The sequence below is a fragment of the Leuciscus leuciscus genome (assembly GCF_965113295.1).
Source record: "Leuciscus leuciscus genome assembly, chromosome: 11".
NCBI classification, from domain to species: Eukaryota; Metazoa; Chordata; class Actinopteri; order Cypriniformes; family Leuciscidae; genus Leuciscus; species Leuciscus leuciscus.
The window spans coordinates 4033750-4038754 of NC_138735.1; the positions used below are offsets into that span (position 1 = coordinate 4033750).

At 40.1% G+C, this 5005-nt stretch overlaps 1 pseudogene across 1 annotated transcript; it reads right to left on the reverse strand.

Moving 5' to 3' along the window:
• Positions 1-1734: 1734 nt before the first annotated feature.
• On the reverse strand, positions 1735-4203 carry LOC309509562 (threonine synthase-like 1; annotated as a pseudogene). Its single transcript has one exon. The product of its transcript is annotated as a threonine synthase-like 1 (transcript).
• Between the last annotated feature and the right edge of the window lie 802 nt (positions 4204-5005).

The following is a 5005-nucleotide window of genomic DNA, read 5'->3' on the forward strand; positions in this document are numbered from 1 at the left end:
AGATGACCTGCAGGACCTAATATTTGAGCATGTTTTTGTGGACCCTGCTCCATACATGGATGAGGTACTTAAGATACCCATACTATCAGACCTTTGTGCGGAGTATGAGCGGCCAGACGAGGAGGAGGTCATTTCCACCATGGTGTCCAGATTCAATCATCAGCTGGTAGGAAACCAACATATCTGCCCTGATCATCTGGAAACTCACGGCGAACCCTCATCATCACACAGGCTGGAATCACGACACGTACCCAACGGCCAAGGAAACCCCAGCACCAGCTCACAAAGGAGCGATGTGCCAGAAACCTGTAACGACTAAAACACAGGCACATGGTCAATGTACAGATAGTACTTTATTCTTCAGCAATGTCTTTGTTTTGTTTTTTATAGCACAGCCTATGCTTCATTTTGTGCTTTCTTATAATTCTATGAAGACTCCTGAAGTTATTTCTTACTATTGTATATAAAATGTCAAATATGCACTTGTTTGTTTACAGTATGTAGGCTATTGGTTTTGTAGAATCGGCAATGTTTATTTAATTACAGGAATAAAGTAAGATCCAAATTGTACAAATTTATACAAATTGTGAAATCATTTTCTTGTATTTGCAGAGTGTATTGTGATATTAATAAATATTAAGTTTGTTCTGCCATATGTGTTGTCAATTTCATGGTTGCAATTCAGAATATAGGTAAGTTTTTACTTTTGTGCAGTCAGTATGTGTAGGTTGATTGTAGATGTAAATATATTATTATATTATATAGCCCTGCATTAAAATTTTCAAACTTTAATAAAATATAAAAACTTGACATAACATTTAAAAACACTATCGACACTTACTGTACAATTCCACGTAGACGCAAGGCTCCATTAGCCTGGAAATCCAGACCTAAATCTAACTCGCTGAGCAAATTCAACTTGTGCTCTCGCGAGAACTCTGGAATACCAGGGTAAGGTTCCATAGTCGCCCTTATGAAAAAAAAGTATACTTCAAGTTAATTTTATGAAGTATACTTGAGTAATGTTCAAGCATATTTTTAAGTATACTTTATGTAGTAAGTATACTAATGTCAATATGTACTAGTAGTAAACTTGTAAGTGTACTATTTTAATACCGCTTGGGACTAAATTGGCCCACTTGAAGTATATAAAAGTATATGTTTAAGTGTACTATAAGTGTAACAGTAGTAAACTTTAAGTGCACAACTAGTTCATAATTATGTTTCTCATTTGTACTGCAAGTGAACTTATGAGTATACTAGTAGTTTACTATTTTAATACTTGTAGCAACTTTAAAGTATACTCTCAGTAAACTAATAGTTAAGTAGTTTTATACTACAAGGTTTATTTTAATGTACTCTCAGTAAACTACTAGTTTAGTAGTTTTATTCTACAAGTTTTCTTTAAGTGAACTTAACATTATACTTAGTTTACTATTTATATACATTTTTTGCAGTTGCAGTAGGCCTATACTACTATGTTCAAATGTTATTTTTTATACTTGAAAAATACCTTTAACTCTACTTTAATTTTAAAAACATTTTATTAGCTTCATGCATCCTTTTTTATCAACACTTGAATGTCAGTAAGTTTCATAAAGGCAACATTTTAAACAAAATAGTTGAGAAAATCACATTTTTGTCAAAGACTACGCCTTGATCAGATCCAGAACGATGATCAAAACACAGTGAATGATGATGAACTATCTCTTCAAGAGGGAAAAACTTTTTGTTTGCCTTGTCAGTTTATTTATTTGTATTTCAACCCTTAAAGAAATAAGCTACACATGTCAACAACAGCAATAGGAATAAAAATGATCAATAAATTATTTTTATTAATAATATTCAAAAAGAATAATTCCACCAAGTAATATTTCATTATGTAACTGTAGACGGTTTGCTGTTGCCAGCAATTAAGCCACTATCAGTATAAACAGGCTTTTTTAATAAAGTTATCAACACTAAATTAATAAAACATCTGAGAGATTATGATAAAGTACAATTAAGACTAGTTTATGGACTTACATGAAAAGCATTTGAACTATATCTCATGACTTTACTGTCACCTTGTGTTCAGATTTGATGGAAGTATAATGTTTGGGGTTTCTTGACAGACTTTGCCATCAAGTGGACATGTGCAGGTACTGCAGGTTTCACTGGACTCTCAGAAATGAGTCTTGTATCATAGTTTCTACTTCATCTGTGAGCTTGTTATAGTCAGCCTGACATACTTTATGTGGATGATGTCCACTGTTTCCCATGCACTTCAGCAGAGCGTCATGCATCTGCTCTCGGCCTCCAATGCTGCAGAGTTTATCCAACTGCTCAACAGGATCCGGTGGGATATCTTGACACTGAGGGCTTTTAAGACAGCCGGAGCAAACTTCCCGTGGTGTGCAGTGGAGCATATCACAAGGTGCAGTGGAGCATATCGCAGGTTTTGACATGTATACGATCGGCGACTACTTTCCCAATCGCTGTGTGAGTGTCCATTATGAAGCCTGTTGTCGCGTGCACCTCCTGTATGTCTTCTTCAGAGCACCAACCAGCTTGAAGTTCCAGATTTATCTTCTGCCGTAAAGTCTCCGACACTTTAAAGATGCGCTCTCTTTCTAGATTCAAAAACAGATCTCTGACAAGACTTCCATCCCCACCGGAAGCGTGATGGATGAACCTCTCAAGGTTGGAAGACTTCAGGATATCAATGGCAGGAGAGTTTGAAACCTGCAGCTTCCGGTTGCGGAGATCATACTTGCCACTAGCGATGAAGTCGGATATGATGCAGTTATGATTGGATGCACAGATCACCTTCCGTATGGGCATTCCCATTTGTTTGGCATACAGGGCTGACATGGCATTGCCAAAGTTTCCGGTAGGGATGCACACGTCAATGGGGTCTCCGAAAGTCAGCGTGCGATTTCTAAGCAGGTCCATGTACGCCGAGCAGTGATAGACCACCTGAGGGAGCAGTCGGGCCCAGTTTATCGAGTTTGCGGTGCTGAGAACCGTGGCATATTCCACAGCTAAATGTCCGATCAAGCTCGAGTCCCCAAACATTCGTTTAATGCTCCTCTGGCAGAAGTCAAAATTGGACAGGACGCTGATGGACTTGGCATTGCCCTCCTGAAATCCTGTCATCTGTAGCTTCTGAATCTCACTCACTCCGTTCTCAGGGAAAACCACAAGCACGCCGATCCTCTCCCGGTCACTGTCTTTAAGATTTCTGAAGCCGTTCAGCACCGCGCTTCCGGTATCTCCAGATGTGGCCACAAGAATCAGGTAGTTGCACATCTGTGGCAGGCAGTGGGCAAACAGCTGAGGCATCAACTGCAGTGCCAGGTCTTTAAACGAGGCAGTTGGGCCGTGAAAGAGTTCTAGAAGATACTGATGATCAGTGAGGTGCTTTAGAGGCACAACCGACTGATCGGCGAAGTTCTGGCCGTAAGCACGACACACCATTGTGCTCAATTCTACAGGGGACACATCCATAGGATGGATACAGTTTTCCAGTATGGCCACAGCTCTCGTGGCATGGCTGGATATTCTCAACCATTCTGAAGGTTCCAGTTTGGGGAAACCTTTTTTTGGTACGTAAAGCCCTCCATCTGGTGCAAGACCCTCTATGACGACACCACTGAAGAACTTGGGGTCACTTGACATTTGGCTCCTCGTTGAAACAAACACCTCTGATTCTGAATCCTCATATCTGAGCAGAGTCCTCAGGACTTTATCAGCCACGTCCTCTACGGAGTCTCCCGTCCCACAAAGGACTCTCGCATCTAGCCATTTCTCATAAAACTGCTTCCTGTAATGTAATATCTCTCTCATAGAAACACCAGCATCCTGACCCACAATCCTGTTCACCTTCATTCGAGAGAGTCTCTGCATGATATCTTCTGTGTCCACATCCAGGTACACGGCCAGTCCAGAGCGCTTCAGGTGCCGCATGGCGTCCGAATGCAGGGGATTGGAGCCGGTCAGAGAGATGACACTTCCTGTGGCTGCAAACCTGCACACTGCTTTACCTTCTTCTTCAATAAAACCATCACCACCAATTTCAGAGAGCTTGTCTGCCACACTCATTCCCCACGTCCTTTCGAGAACATCGTCATCTATATCAATAACAGGCATACCTAGTCTGTGTCCCAGAATCCGCCCTACACAGGTCTTCCCTGCTCCAGGAGGACCCATCAGGAGAATGTTTCTTTCATGCGGTTTGATTTGATAGCCGTGCTGTAGTGAAGTATGAAGGAGCAAATAGCAGGTGGGTCCTCAGCTTGCTCACTTTAGCCAACAGCTGGCCGAAACTTGCAGGGATCATCTTGGAAAAAAGATCAAATAATCTAGGAAGCAGAAATATGTTTCAGAATTAAAATCATGTCAGTAGATTACAGATAATTTGCAAAAATACAAAATTTAATGTTTAGGCCTGGTTTCACAGACAGGGCTTAGAGTAAGCCAGGATTAGGCCTTAGTTAAATTAGAGCATTTGAGTAGCTTTAATAAACGTGTCTTAGAAAAAAACATGACTGGTGTGCATCTTGAAACAAAACAATGGCACTGACATATTTTAAGATATGTCAGTGCAAGATGCTTTTAGTTAAAACAGCTCAAACATACATTTTAGTCTGGGACTATCTTAAGACTTGTCTGTGAAACTGAGGGATATTGTATAGGCCTTTATCGCAACACAATAGAACGCTGGAAGTAGTGGCGAAGCAGTGTACGGCGTCTTCCGGTTATTGCACTGGACTACTTCGCTCTCGCATCTGCCAAAAGTTTCTTTTTTTGTTTTGTTTTCTTGATTCCATTTTAATGGTTTGATTAAATTGTTATAACCAATTATTTAAAATGTAATGATTTAAGCCAAACTTTCTTCAAAGGTTAAACCAAACTTTTATTTTGACGGGTTGCCTTGTACACCTTTGAGTCTCTCTGTGTTTTATGATATGATCGTTTTTTCTCAAATGAAGCTAAAATGCTGCTGAAGTGACTCTCAGAGCAG